This window comes from Pseudophryne corroboree, chromosome 4 (genome assembly GCF_028390025.1).
Source record: "Pseudophryne corroboree isolate aPseCor3 chromosome 4, aPseCor3.hap2, whole genome shotgun sequence".
NCBI classification, from domain to species: Eukaryota; Metazoa; Chordata; class Amphibia; order Anura; family Myobatrachidae; genus Pseudophryne; species Pseudophryne corroboree.
This window is the reverse complement of record NC_086447.1, coordinates 638,957,680-638,973,750: the sequence shown is the minus strand read 5'-3', so window position 1 is coordinate 638,973,750 and position 16,071 is coordinate 638,957,680. Positions and strand designations below refer to the sequence as shown.

Here is a 16,071-nt window from a genome sequence, read left to right as displayed (position 1 = left end):
ACCATCATTTTGGAGAGGATCTGGCGACTTGGAGATGTTTTTATTGGAATTTCGATCTCTGGGGTTACTCAAACTATTGTTTTCCACTATGAAAGAAATATCTTGACTTATGGGCAACAAATGTTGGCGGTGATAGGTTAGTATGGGCCCATCGTTATCCTCAGGTACCAGTTGATAAACAGGAATGTCAGGTAATTGCCTGAGTATTCTGTAGGGAATTTCTTTCCATCGATTAGATAATTTTTGTCTTCTAGGCGTCCCTAGTCGTTTTAGTAGAACTCGATCACCCGGAAGTAACACGTGTTCTCTGACTTTAGCATCATACCGCTGTTTATTCTTATCACTATGTCGCTGGGATGCTCTTTGAGCAACTTCATGAGCAGCTTTTAACTCTTTCCTTAAATTGTTGACATAAGTATTATAAGTAGACGGGTTTTTTGGGGAAACAGAAAGGCCTAAACAAACATCTATAGGCAATCGTGCTTCCCGTCCGAACATGAGGGAATAAGGTGAATAACCAGTTGATTCATTTCGAGTACAATTATATGCATGAACAAGTTGATTGATGTAACGTTTCCATTGGAGCTTGTGTTTGGGATCCAATGTTCCCAACATATTAAGCAGTGTTCTGTTAAATCGCTCAGGTTGCGGATCCCCTTGGGGATGATAAGGTGATGTTCTTGACTTCTTTATCCCGCAACAGATGCATAACTCTTTAATCAGCTTGCTTTCAAAGTCTCTTCCTTGATCGGTATGAATGCGGGCAGGAAGTCCATAATGCACGAAGAAATTATCCCAAAGGGTCCTGGCTACTGTCAAAGCTTTTTGATCCCGAGTAACATAGGCCTGTGCGTAACGTGTAAAATGATCAGTGATTACCAAAATATTACTGTCCCTCCCATTGGGCCCTTCCAGAGATAGATAGTCAATGCAGATCAATTCCATAGGCCCAGAACTACTTAAACTGACCATGGTGGCTGTAGAGGAGGGTAATGTTTTTCTCAGAATACAATTCTTACAAGTTTTACAATAGTATTCAATATCCTTACTCATATAAGGCCAGTAGACTCTCTCTTGTACTAGGTGTAAGGTCTTATCCACACCCAAATGTCCATGGTTATCATGCAGAGAATGGAGAATCATAGGAATATGAATATTGGGAAGAACAAGTTGATATTTATCATACCCCTCTCTTGTAATAGTTTTTCTAAACAGAATTCCTTGCTTGAATACCAATCTCTTTCTCTGCCGCAGTAAAGCTTTGCTGTTGAAAGAAACAGTACCTCTCAACCTTCGGTTCGAATCTTTTAAATATTCCATTACAATAGCAATCTCTGGATCCTGATGTTGATCCTCTCTTAGTTGCTCTTTAGAAATGAGTGGTAAGTCTTCTAACTCAGGGGTGTTAATTCTACAGTACATGGAAGGAATTGAATTTTCAGTGGCTCCCAATGAGTGTACTGCTCCAGAAGAACTACTGGGTAGCAACCTAATTTGATGACACAATCCTTGAAAAGCAGGAGCAGGTATTTCCACCCAATCATCATTTGTACTCACAGAAAGAGGATGGGGAAGTCGGGATAACGCATCAGCATCAATATTCTGTATGCCAGGTTTATACTTTAATGAGAACTGGTAATTAGAAAGGGCGGCTAACCACCTATGCCCGGTGGCATCCAATTTAGCTGTAGTATTAATGTATGTTAAGGGATTATTGTCCGTGAGCACAGTGAAAGGTACGCCATACAAATAATCATGAAACTTATCCACTACCGCCCACTTTAAAGCTAAAAACTCTAATTTGTGGACAGCATAGTTTTTCTCACTTGTGGATAGACCTCGGCTAACATATGCAATGGGTTTTAACTCAGTTTCTTGTAGTTGGTATAAAACTCCCCCTATTCCTTCAAACGAGGCATCAATATGTAGTTCATAGGGAAGTTCAGGATTCGCATAAGCCAGAACAGGAGAATGGGTTAGATGAAATTTCAGTTTTTCAAAGGCCTCCTCACATGTTGACGTCCATCTGTCACCAAAAACTTCTTTTGGCTTGTGATAGCCTTTCTGATGGTTTCCAATATCCTTTGGTGGTCTATGGTGGTGAGAGGGGTATCCTTTTGTTAAATCATTTAAAGGACGGGCAATTCTGGAATACTGTGGCACAAACCTCCTGTAATACCCACAGAAGCCTAAAAAGGATCGAAGATCTTTTAAAGTCTGGGGTCGTGGCCAATTCTGTACAGCCGCAACCTTATCAGGATCAGTGGAGATTCCATCACGACTAACAACATGGCCCAGATATTTCACGGTGGTTTGGCAAAATTTGCATTTGTCCACAGATAGTTTTAAGCCTCTTTTCTGTAGCCTGTCTAAAACTTTCAACAATCGGTGGTTATGTTCTTCCAGAGTTCGTCCAAATACAATAAGGTCATCTAGATATACAAGGACTTCTCTATAGCACATGTCCCCGACTGTTTGTTCCATGGTTCTCTGGAAGGTGGCCGGGGCTCCCTTTATCCCTTGTGGCATCTTTAGAAACTCGAAGAATCCAATAGGACAAATAAAAGCCGTTTTAGATCTGTCATCCGGATGCATTGGTATCTGATAATAACCACTTCTCATATCCAGAACAGAAAACCATCTACTTCCCTGCAAACAATCTAAGGCTTCCTCCACTTTGGGTACGGTATACTGATCAGGAAGAGTACGATTGTTTAATGTACGATAGTCCACACATAATCTGATATCTCCATTCTTCTTTCGAGCTACTACAATGGGAGATGCGTAAGGACTATCTGAATCAGCAATGACTTGATTTTCCAATAACCCTTTCAAATGCTGCCGGACGTCATCAAAGTCAGCTGAAGCCAGACGGCGAGATCTTTCTCTAAAAGGGGCCTCATTGGTCAGGTGTATACGATGTTCCATTCCAATGGCTGTACCCAGATCCCATTCATGGAGAGAAAAAACAGGCTTTCTAGTCCTAAATTGGAAAATTAATTGCTGTTGCTCATCCATAGTAATATCGCTGTTCTGAAAACACTCTGAAACTCTATTAATAAATTCCGTTTCAGGGTCACCGGGAGTAAAAGGTATTAAGGAGGTGTTGGGGTTTACATCACACTCCACCCGGTGTACTTTCCCCGAATCTATCTCCTGGACACCCATGGATGCTGGAGTATATATCTTATGTTGCTCCAAACACCAATCAGATAGCATTTTGAACAAATTTGAATTAGTGCCCACAATTACTGATATTACCCCTTTATCTCCAGGGGAGTCAGGGCACACCAATGCCAAAAAAGGTAATGGGTCATTAGAATCAGATTGTTTTTTAGGAAACTCTATTTGAGTAATTACATATCCCAGGTAGGGATACTTCTGTTCACTTAATCCCCAAATAGTTAATCCATCAAAAGGCATTAAGGGAACGTCATATAGATATTGGGCATACCAGCTTTCAAAGATAATGGAAACTTGAGATCCACTATCAAGTAAAGCAGTACACGGTTGTCCATTTATTACCACAGTCATCAGAGGGGCCTGCCCCATCATTCCTTCAGGAATAATAGTAGGCCACTGAGTACTCCCCATTGTGCAGACTATTATGGGTTGGGAGTCGGTGCGGGGTTCATCGACCTCCCTTCTACGTTTTCCGACGGTCCATGCTGACGTCTATCAAGGGTAGCTGGGAGTGAAAGGAAACTTCTGCCTTGACTACACTCAAAGGACCTATGTCCTAATTGTCCACATTTAAAACAAGTGATATTAGAATTATCCACAGGTCTCCTACTGAATCCTCTGCCCCTACTAGAAGATGAAACTCTGGACATGGCCGATGGTGTATTTTGTAAAGAAATAAGCTGATCTAATTTCTTATTTTGTTCCTCTATTAGCTTTAACAATTGATCATTTACTGCAGAAACTTCAGGGGTAGGAACAATCACTTTAACCCGTTTTAAGTTTTTCTCTCGGTTTTCAATTTGTACTTCTTCTAGTTTTACTTCTTTTATTAATTCACCTAAAGTTGGAGCAGGCACCCTGGGTAAACTACACCTTAAACGTTGCGCTACAGGATTCGTAGTCATGGCCCCTCTCAAAATATGCTTCAATCTCCTCTCATCAATTTCGTGTGGATTAATCCCTCCTTTGTCCAGAAGTTTGTATAGAATTTTGTCCAAGCGGTAAATAAAATTGGTTAGGGTTTCATGTGGCTCTTGATAAGTTTGATTTAATTTAGATAGAAGGTCCCCTACATCTTCCAGAGTTCCAAAAGAATAGTCCAGGGCTTCAAAATACTCTTTCAAAGTTGATTTTGGGTTACTTCTCCTGGTAGCATGAATTATTCCCATCGCGGGTCCCCTCAAACTTTCCACAATTCTTTGTTGTTTAATATGCTCGGGACATCTCCACTCCTCGGAATGTTGTATAGCTGCCTCTCTCCATACTTCATAACTCTCTTCTCCTGTAGGAACGGGACTTACTCCCGAAAATACTCTCAGTCTCCTATAACCCCCTTCATAATGCCAGCGTTCAAAATGACTAACCACTTTATCCATCACATTCTCAACTTGAGGATCTATTTTCTCGTTACTTCCAGACTCTTCTTCAGCTATCTGACTATTATTAGGATAACATCCCGCACTGGTACTCTCTCCTTTACTATCTTCCTTAATTATGGCCTTCTCCCCTCCTTCCGCATATCTCTCTACTGGCCACATTACTTTCCATTTCTTACCAGGGGCCTTTTCAATTAAAATATTAGCTGGGATTACAGAGGCATCAAGCGGATTATCATTACTAATTAGAATGGCCCATATTTCATCATTAACTCCTCTCCATTTATCCACAATATATGGTTGTTTGATTCCATACATTTTCTTTACTTCACTGACAATATCTTCGTCTAATATTTCCATAAAATTTCCCAAAATGCTGACACTTTTCTGTGCATCTACACCTTTGCTTCTACACCAGCTATATATATCTTCTCCTTTTATAAGCTCCATTTCCATCTATTGATTCAGATCTCAGCTGCAGTGCCTCCAAATGTAACCCGTTTTATATTTGGGTTTTAATAAAACTATACCTATATATATATATGAATTAAAAGAATGTGCCTCCACCCAAGTATTTCTCCTATTCAATAAACTTGAATTTGGCTCAGGGTAAACTTGGGAAAACCCTGTATATTTGAATTATATATCTATATGTATTAATGAAATAATACTTCTTCCCCTATTATTCTGTTACAGGTTGGCTGAAAGGCTCTGTAGTTAATCACCTTCTCAATGATATCACACCAGATTAAAAGGTAAGTAGTTTACTACATAGTTTCACTTTGTTATAAGGTTTACATACATGAATAACACATCACTTTAATATATAAATATATATATCTATATATCTATATATATATATCTATTACTATATAGTTCCTATACAATCCTAAAGTTCTTTATATTACATGTAAAGACCAACTTACATAATACGGCATCTAATAATCCTCCAGATACTATTGCGAAGTTATCAATATATATATGCATAACTATATATATAGACCTACACATATACACAAATAATCATATACATATCTACCCTTATACTCAAACAGTTAAATATGGTCCACTCAGAGTGTTGAATTCTTCTCAATGTAACGGTTAGAAAACATAAGTCATTCTTCCTTTAGACAGTATTTGGGAAATTATATATGCATATATAACGGTTTTCTGTTTGGTTTCTGTACAGAATCGCTTATATATATATCCGGAGGAGTGTATAAGTATCTTGGAAATATCCCTGTCTTCTTTATGTTAAATATATCCAGCTGCCCCTATTATGTAACAGTTTCTGTTACCCAGCTTGTTGTAAAGGAATATATTGTAACTGTAGCTAAATAATCCCTTGAGTAGGATGAATCTGTAAGTTATTAAAACTTTCCTCTTGCTGTGTCAACCAAATGTTCAGGAAACAGTACTTTGTTATAATGTTGCCATAAACACCTTACACTGTATCCTCACTGTCTAGACTTGCCAGTGGCACCTGTGTGTTTTAAATCTGATCTTTGCGGTAGTTAAATCCTCCTTAGCTGTTATAGTTATACCATAGTTTATAAGAAATCACTATCACAGGAGCTCTCCATCTGTGATTGTTAAACGTATAAATATTTATCTTCCCAACAGAGGGTAGGGTAGCTCCAGTGTGATGGATGGTAGTATTAATCTGCCATTTTAAAAGAGTTAATGTAGTTCATAGCAGTATAAACAAGAATAGCTGATACTAAAGTCAAGAGTATATCTGGTAACTATATAGCCGTATCGTGTGCCTGGCTTAATGTCTCGAGTGAATGGGTGCAGATAGACAATTAACGGTTACAGACCTCAGTTGTCTTCAATGAATGTCTCCAGACACTCAAACTATCGTAGGAGAATAGCTCCGCTCACATAGCCTCTCATTAGTGGACAGTGCCTTAAGTCTTGGATGCGGTCTTAGTTACCAATTTGAGATAATGCTCTGCCAGCGCTTGAAATCTTCACGGCTCCGTCGGCCGCCGCTGCTCAGGACGGTCACCGCTCACCCGGCTCTCTTCTTCACGGCTCCGCCAGCCGCCGCTGATCCGGATGGTCACCGCTCACCAGGCTCTCTTCTTCACGGCTCCTCCAGCCGCCGCTGATCAGGATGGTCACCGCTCACCAGGCTCTCTTCTTCACGGCTCCGCCAGCCGCCGCTGATCAGCACTGTTCAGCTGATCACTGCTGCTGCTCTCACCAGTCACTGCTCTCCCGAATCTCCGCTTCTTCCCGGCTTTTGCTAGCCGCACCGGAATCCGCTCCCCCGACTCTAGGAGCTTCACGGCTCTTGCTAGCCGCACCGGGCTTAGGTCTCCCCGGCTCTCCGCTTCGTCACGGCTCCGGCTAGCCGCAGGAGATCTGGTTCTCTTCAGTGTGCTATCGCTCGTTAGAGAGCCACACCACCTCCACTGCGCCGCCAATGCTTACAGCACAGCTCTTAGTGGCGGGCAGGTAGAGGCAGTTGTGTCTCCCTCAGAGGCGCACACACAAGTCCCGCTCATCGCTTCAGCTCCTCTTTTTATACAGGAGCCCCCAGGGCCACGAGAGCATTTTCTGTCCTCGTGAATGCTCTCTTTTCCCGCCGACAGCACGAGACCCCCCTTCACAAGTTCCTCGTGCCCTCCTGGGTACTGTTATTACATATACATATATATATGGATAAAGGTCGTTATACAGTCATTAATGACAATCAGATAACCAAGCATGTCAAAGTGAACAAGGGAAAAGGGTTATTACCTTTAATATAACAAGACAACAACCTCACGTAATAAGAATAAAAAAAGGGTCCTACAAGTTACCTCAGTGCTTTCTCATATTTACATCATGACAGGCAATATTATCCTATTAGTATAAAGGACACTATTATATCCGCCTATTAACATATCAATATATATATATGTTTACAAACATACTCTTAGATGACTGGGGTCTTTATATTTATCTATACAACTATTGCTGAATATCTACACAGTTGTTTTGAAGATTATAAACCAAAGGTTACATTTATACTCTTTCTCGACCAGCCGACTCAGGACTGTTTGACCATGCTGAATATTCTCTCCATAAGAGAATATCCCTCTCCCCCACGTAAATCCACCTCCAAAAGTTGTTTATTGACTGTGTTTGTTTGTAACCTGCGATGCCCTCTCTCTCTTATTTTCTTGCTTCTTCCCTCCCTACCTTCCCCTTGTCTGTGTCTCGGTTTATTTCCCCCCCTGTTTATTTTGTTCAGAAATGCTCTCGATATAGTTTGTTTTTGTGTATACTAGACTGTTTGTTCCACTGTTCCTATTGGCTGAAGTTAGGACAGACCTATTTCCAATGTGTGTGGCCTACTGGAATATTGATTTTGTTTACTATGTGATACAGGTTGAGTCTCCCTTATCCAAAATGCTTGGGACCAGAAGTATTTTGGATATGGGATTTTTCCGTATTTTGGAATAATTGCATACCATAATGAGATATCATGGTGATGGGACCTAAGTCTAAGCACAGAATGCATTTATGTTTCATATACACCATATACACACAGCCTGAAGGTCATTTTAGCCAATATTTTTAATAACTTTGTGCGTTAAACAAAGTGTGTGTATATTCACAAAATTCAGTTATGTTTCATATATACCTTATACACACAGCCTGAAGGTCATTTAATACAATATTTTTAATAACTTTGTGTATTAAACAAAGTTTGTGTACATTGAGCAATCAGAAAACAAAGGTTTCACTATCTCACTCTCACTCAAAAGATTCCGTATTTCGGAATATTCCGTATTTCGGAAAATTTGGATATGGGATACTCAACCTGTATTGATTCGTTTACTATGTGATATCGATCCTTTGTTTTGGATTATATGCGATTTTTCTTTATTGAAAATCCAATAAACCGAATTTACAAAAAAAAATATAATAATAACCCTTTTATTTGGAGCTATTATAATAATATGCAGCACAGGCAAGTGTACCCCTACACAACACAGGGCAAGCCCTGTAAAATTAATTTGAATAATAATATAAGTAATGTACACTGCTCAAAAAAATAAAGGGAACACTAAAATAACACATCCTAGATCTGAATGAATGAAATATTCTTATTAAATACTTTGTTCTTTACATAGTTGAATGTGCTGACAACAAAATCACACAAAAATTATCAATGGAAATCAAATTTATTAACCCATGGAGGTCTGGATTTGGAGTCACACTTAAAATTAAAGTGGAAAAACACACTACAGGCTGATCCAACTTTGATGTAATGTCCTTAAAACGAGTCAAAATGAGGCTCAGTAGTGTGTGTGGCCTCCACGTGCCTGTATGACCACCCTACAATGCCTAGGCATGCTCCTGATGAGGTGGCGGATGGTCTCCTGAGTGATTTCCTCCCAGACCTGCATCCGCCAACTTCTGTACAGTCTGTTGGTGGATGGAGCGAGACATGATGTCCCAGATGTGCTCAATTGGATTCAGGTCTGGGGAACGGGCGGACCAGTCCATATCATCAATGCCTTCATCTTGCAGGAACTGCTGACACACTCCAGCCACATGAGGTCTAGCATTGTCTTGCATTAGGAGGAACCCAGGGCCAACCGCACCAGCATATGGTCTCACAAGGGGTCTGAGGATCTCATCTCGGTACCTAATGGCAGTCAGGCTACCTCTGGCGAGCACATGGAGGGCTGTGCGGCCACCCAAAGAAATGCCACCCCACACCATTACTGACCCACTGCCAAACCGGTCATGCTGGAGGATGTTGCAGGCAGCAGAACGTTCTCCTTGGCGTCTCCAGACTCTGTCACGTCTGTCACATGTGCTCATTGATAACCTGCTTTCATCTGTGAAGAGTACAGGGCGCCAGTGGCGAATTTGCCAACCTTGGTGTTCTCTGGCAAATGCCAAACGTCCTGCACGGTGTTGGGCTGTAAGCATAACCCCCACCTGTGGATGTCGGGCCCTCATACCACCCTCATGGAGTCTGTTTCTGATCGTTTGAGTAGACACATGCACATTTGTGGCTTGCTGGAGGTCATTTTGCAGGGCTCTGGCAGTGCTCCTCCTGTTCCTCCTTGCACAAAGGCGGAGGTAGCGGTCCTGCTGCTGGGTTGTTGCCCTCCTCCACGTCTCCTGATGTACTGGCCTGTCTCCTGGTAGCGTCTCCATGCTCTGGACACTACGCTGACAGACACAGCAAACCTTCTTGCCACAGCTCGCATTGATGTGCCATCCTGGATGAGCTGCACTACCTGAGCCACTTGTGTGGGTTGTAGACGCCGTCTCATGCTACCACTAGAGTGAAAGCACTGCCAGCTTTCAAAAGTGACCAAAACATCAGCCAGAAAGCATAGGAGCTGAGAAGTGGTCTGTGGTCACCACCTGCAGAACAACTCCTTTATTGGGGGTGTCTTGCTAATTGCCTATAATTTCCACCTGTTGTCTATTCCATTTGCACAACAGCATGTGAAATTGATTGTCAATCAGTGTTGCTTCCTAAGTGGACAGTTTGATTTCACAGAAGTGTGATTGACTTGGAGTTACATTGTGTTGTTTAAGTGTTCCCTTTATTTTTTTGAGCAGTGTAAATAAGCCTTTTATTTGGAGTAAAAAATATACAGCACAGGACACCACCACTGGATTTATGGCAGCACAAGACACCACCAATGGACTGATGCAGCACAAGACAGCCACACTGGACTTGACTTATACGGCAGTACCCTGGAGTTGTACGAAAGTGTCAGACAGGATGTCACTTAAAAAAACTAGTCCCCAAACAGCACATGATGCAAAGAAAAAAAAGAGGCGCAAGATGGAATTGTCCTTGGTCCCTCCCACCCACCCTTACGTTGTATAAACAGGACATGCACACTTTAACAAACCAATAATTTCAGCGGCAGGGTCTGCCACACGACTGTGGCTGAAATGACTGGTTTGTTTGGGACCCCACCAAAAAAGAAGCAATCAGTCTCTCCTTGCACAAACTGGCTCTACAGAGGCAAGATGTCGACCTCATTCTCATCCTCCGAATCCTCACTCCTTTCAGTGTGTACATCCTCTTCCTCCTCACAGAGTATTAATTCGTCCCCACCGGAATCCACCATCACAGGTCCCTGTGTACTTTCTGGGGGCAATTGCTGGTAAAGGTTTTCCCAGAGAATTTATAATTAATTTTGATGAACATCATCTTTTCCACATTTTGTGGAAGTAACCTCCTACACCGATCGCTGACAAGGTTACCAGCTGCACTAAACACTCTTTTCGGAGTACACAATGGAGGGGGGCAACTTAGGTAAAATAAAGCCAGTTTGTGCAAAGGCCTCCAAATTGCCTCTTTTTCCTGCCAGTATATGTACGGACTGTCTGACATGCCTACTTGGATGCCGTCACTCATATAATCCTCCACCATTCTTTCAATGGTGACGGAATCATATGCAGTGACAGTAGACATGTCAGTAATTGTTGGCAGGTCCTTCAGTCCGGACCAGATGTCAGAACTCGCTCCTTACTGCCCTGCATCACCGCCAGCGGGTGGGCTAGGAAATCTTATCCTTTTCCTCACAGCCCCACTTGCAGGAGAATATGAAGGTGGAGCTGTTGACAGGTCACGTTCCGCTTGAGTTGACAATTTTCTCACCAGCAGGTCTTTGAACCTCTGCACACTTGTGTCTGCCGGAAAGAGAAATACAACGTAGGCTTTAAACCTAGGATCGAGCATGGTGGCCAAAATGTAGTGCTCTGATTTCAACAGATTGACCACCCTTGAATCCTGGCAAAGCTAATTAAGGGCTCCATCCACAAGTCCCACATACTTGCTCCATTTTAGTCCTCCTTCAATTTCTCCAGCTGCTTCTGCAAAAGCCTGATGAGGGGAAAGACCTGACTCAAGCTGGCAGTGTCTGAACTGACTTCACGTGTGGCAAGTTCAAAGTGTTGGAGAACCTTGCACAACATGGAAATTATTCTCCACTGCGCTTGAGTCAGGTGCATTCCCCCTCCTTTGCCTATATCGTAGGCAGATGTATAGGCTTGAATGGCCTTTTGCTGCTCCTCCATCCTCTGAAGCATATAGATGGTTGAATTCCACCTCGTTACCACCTCTTGCTTCAGGTGATGGCAGGGTAGGTTCAGGAGTGTTTGCTGGTGCTCCAGTCTTCGGAACGCGGTGGCTAAATGTCGAAAGTGGCCACCGACAGCATCTCCTGCACACCCCTGTCATTTTCTAAAAATTCTGCACCACCAAATTAATTGTATGTGCAAAACATGAGATGTACTGGAATTTGCCCAGATTTAATGCACGCACAATATTGGTGGCATTGTCTGATATCACAAATCCCCAGGAGAGTCTAAGTGGGGTAAGCCATTGTGCAATGATGTCCCTCAGTTTCCGTAAGAGGTTGTCAGTGGTGTGCCTCTTACGGAAAGCAGTGATACGTAGCATAGCCTGCCTAGGAAGAGTAGGCGTTTGTGAGATGCTGCTACTGTTGCCGCTGCTGTTTTTGCTGCGGCAGGCAATACATCTACCCAGTGGGCTGTCACAGTCTGTTCCACTTGTCAACATGTCCGTGGTTAAGTGGACAGTGGGTACAACTGCATTTTTTAGGACACTTTTTTTGACGTCTCTGTACATTTTCAGTATAGCCTGCCTAGTGAAGTGGAACCTAGGTGGGGTTTGGTACCGGAGACACACTACCTCCATTCATTCTCTAAGTCCCACTGAACTAATGGCGCTTTGCAACAGGATGACTGCTGTCATATTTCATCTTCCTCACAAAAAACTGTTGGACAGTCAATTGCTTACTTGAAGTAGTACAAGTGGTCTTCCGACTTCCCCTCTGGAATGACGATCGACTCCCAGCAGCAACAAAAGCAGCGGCAGCAACAGCAGCAGTAGGCGTACCACTCAAGGATCCTCCGGAGGAATCCCGGTTAGGAGAGGACTCCGCAGTCTTGCCAGTGACATGGTCTGCAAGACTACTGACGTTCCTGACTGAGGAGGAAGTTGACATTGAGGGAGTTGGTGGTGTGGCTTGCAGGAGCTTGGGTACAAGAGGAAGAAGGGATTTAAGTGTCAGTGGACTGCTTACGCTCTTTTCACAACTTGACACTGACTTCTGATGAATGCGTAGCAGGTGACGTATAAGGGAGGATGTTCCTAGGTGGTTAATGTCCTTACCTCTACTTATTACGGATTGACAGAGGCAACACACGGCTTGACACCTGTTGTTTGGATTTGTGGAGAAATAATTCCACATCAAAGAGGTGGCTTTTTTGCTATTTTGCCCAGGCATCCCAACAACAGGTGTCTCCCCCGATGCCTGATTTAAACAAACCACATCAAAATCTGAATCCTCATCGTCAACTTCCTCCTCAGCGCCAGCAACACCCATATCCTCATCTTAGTGTACTTTAACAGTGACATTTTCAATTTGAATATCAGAAACTGGACTGTGAGTGCTCCTTCCAGCACTTGTAGAGGGCGTGCAAATGGTGGAAGCTCCTCTTCCCATCCAGTGTTGGGAAGGTCCAGCATCGCAACCGCCGATACACTTGGACTGTCCTTGGGGATTTGTGATACAATCTTAGAACGCACAGTTCTTTGCTGTGCTTTTGCCAGCTTAACTCTTATAATTTTTCTAGCCGGAGGATGAGGGCTTCCATTGTCATGTGAAGCTGAACCACTAGTCATGAACATAGGCCAGGGCCTTAGCCGTTCCTTGCCACTCCATGTCGTAAATGGCATATTGACAAGTTTACGTTTCTCCTCAGACCATTTACATTTTTATTGGGGGGGGGGGTCTTTTTACTCAACTTTGGCTTTTTGGATTTTACATGCCCTCTGCTATCACATTGGGCATTGACCTTGGCAGATGACGTTGATGGCATTTCATTGTCTATGTCATGACTAGTGGCAGCAGCTTCAGCACTAGGAGGAAGTGGTTCTTGATCTTTCCCTATTTTATCCTCCAAATTTTTGTTCTCCATTATTTTTCTGGAGTTATAGAACACAATATGCGGCATAGGACAGCATATCCCTACACCACACAAAATGTATTCGGAATAAATATTAATAACCCCTTTAAATGGAGTAAATAATATATAGCACAGGTCAGTACCACTGGAATTATACGGCAGTACCACTGGAATTATACGGCAGTACCACTGGACTGGATTTATACGGCAGTACAATAAGTTAAAGAAAAAATTAGGGTGCGCTATCAATAGCAGCCGGTGGGGGGTGGTAAGTTCCCCAGAAAGATACTCAAACGAAAAGACAAAAAATTACCAGCGCCAGCAGCTCATAATAGAACAATTGAATTTAGAAATGCCGAAGGGCTTGTATAGAATTAAACACATTTATTGCTAACACATATAAAATTTACCATAAAAAATATAATCAAATGTATAGTGCCACATAAAAGCCTGTATATAATATTAAGTTAGAATTCCACGTTGCTGGCTAAGAAACACTCGAAATAGGACTAAAGTCACTGGATATAACCATCAATAATCGGTTAATAGCATATGTCCGATAGTATAGCATTCATGAGGTTGCTACCAGTGATCCAAATGCAGATTTTGTCCACCTCATAGATTACTGGAGAGTCTTTTAGAGGTATCCTTAGAAGTAAAGGAAGAATCCAGGTGGGTGGATGCTGCAGTGGAAAGTCAAATCTTTTGTACAGGAGTGACCAATCAGCGCCAGCAAAGTAGTGAATATCATAACAGGCAGGGAGGCTCAACGCGTTTCGCTGGTTTATATAGTCCAGCTTCCTCAGGAGCAAGTGTGTTATCAATAAATGTGTTTAATTCTATACAAGCCCTTCGGAGTTTCTAAATTCAATTGTTCTATTATGAGCAGCTAGCACTGGTAATTTTTGTCTTATACGGCAGTACAACTGGACTTATACAGCAGTACCACTGGACTTATACAGCAGTACCACTGGACTGTATTTATACAGCAGTATCACTTGATTTATACGCCAGTGCCACTGGAATTATACGCCTGTAACACTGGAATTATACGCCAGCACCACTGGACTGGATTTATACAACAGTATCACTGGACTTTTACGCCAGTACCACTGGAATTGTACGGCAGTATCACTGGAATTATATGGCATTACCACTGGACATACTGTATATGGCAGTATCACTGGAGTGGATTTATACGCCAGTACCACTGGATTTATACGGCAGTACCACTGGACATATATGGCAGTATCACTGGACTGGATTTACAGTCAGGTCCATAAATATTGAGACAAAGACACAACTCTCATATTTTGGGCTCTATGCACCACCACAATGGATTTGAAATGAAACCAACAAGATGTGCTTTAACTGCAGATGTTCAGCTTTAATTTGAGGGTATTTATATCCATATCAGGTGAACGGTGTAGGAATTACAACAGTTTCTATATGTGCCTCCCACTTTTTAAGGGACCAAACGTAATGGGACAAACTAAACAATCCTAAATCAAACTTTCACTTTTTAATACTTTGTTGCAAATCCTTTGCAGTCAGTTACAGCCTGAAGTCTGGAACGCATAGACATCACCAGACGCTGGGTTTCATCCCTGGTGATGCTCTGCCAGGCCTCTACTGCAAATGTCTTCAGTTCCTGCTTGTTCTTGGGGCATTTTTCCTTCAGTTTTGTCTTCATCAAGTGAAATGCAAGCTCAATCGGATCCAGGTCAGGTGATTGACTTGGCCATTACATAACATTCCACTTATTTGCCTTAAAAAAACTCTTTGGTTGCTTTCACAGTAGGGTTCGGGTCATTGTCCATCTGCACTGTGATGCGCCGTCCAATGAGTTCTGAAGCAGTTAACTGAATATGAGCAGATAATATTGCCCGAAACACTTCAGAATTCATCCTGCTGCTTTTGTCAGCAGTCACATTATCAATAAATACAAGGGAACCAGTTCCATTGGCAGCCATACATGCCCATACCATGACATTACCACCACCATGCTTCGCTGATGAGGTGGTATGTTTTGGATCATGAGTAGTTCCTTTACTTCTCCATACAAGTTGAACTTTATCTCATCTGTCCATAGGATGTTGTTCTAGAACTGTAAAGGCTTTTTTTAGATGTTGTTTCGCAAACTCTAATCTGGTCTTCCTGTTTTTGTGACTCACCAATGGTTTACATCTTGTGGTGAACCCTCTATATGCACTCTTGTGAATTCTTCTCTTGATTGTTGACTTTGACACATATACACCTACCTCCTGGAGAGTGTTCTTGATCTAGGCAACTGCTGTGAAGGGATTTTTCTTTACCTGGGAAATAATTCTTCGGTCTTCCACCACAGTTGTTTTCCATGGTCTTCCGGGTCTTTTGGTGTTGCTGAGCTCTCCGGTGCGTTCTCTCTTTTTAAGAATGTTCCAAACAGTTGATTTGGCCACACCTAATGTTTTTACTATCTCTCTGATGGGTTTGTTTTGATTTTTCAGCCTAATGATGGCTTGCTTCACTGATAGTGGCAGCTCTTTGGATCTCATAT

The 16,071-nt window shown here is 42.3% G+C and overlaps 1 protein-coding gene and 1 long non-coding RNA gene across 7 annotated transcripts in view; one reads left to right on the top strand and one right to left on the bottom strand.

Annotated features, from left to right (window-relative positions):
• IPCEF1 (interaction protein for cytohesin exchange factors 1) overlaps positions 1-16,071 on the bottom strand; it is a 331,546-nt gene that overhangs the window by 172,114 nt on the left and 143,361 nt on the right. The gene's annotated exons all lie outside the window — the stretch shown is intronic.
• LOC134910083 (uncharacterized) overlaps positions 1-16,071 on the top strand; it is a 127,409-nt gene that overhangs the window by 2,733 nt on the left and 108,605 nt on the right. Inside the window, exon 2 of the long non-coding RNA XR_010176111.1 lies at positions 5,256-5,314. This is a non-coding gene — a long non-coding RNA (uncharacterized LOC134910083). The remainder of the gene's footprint in view (positions 1-5,255; positions 5,315-16,071) is intronic.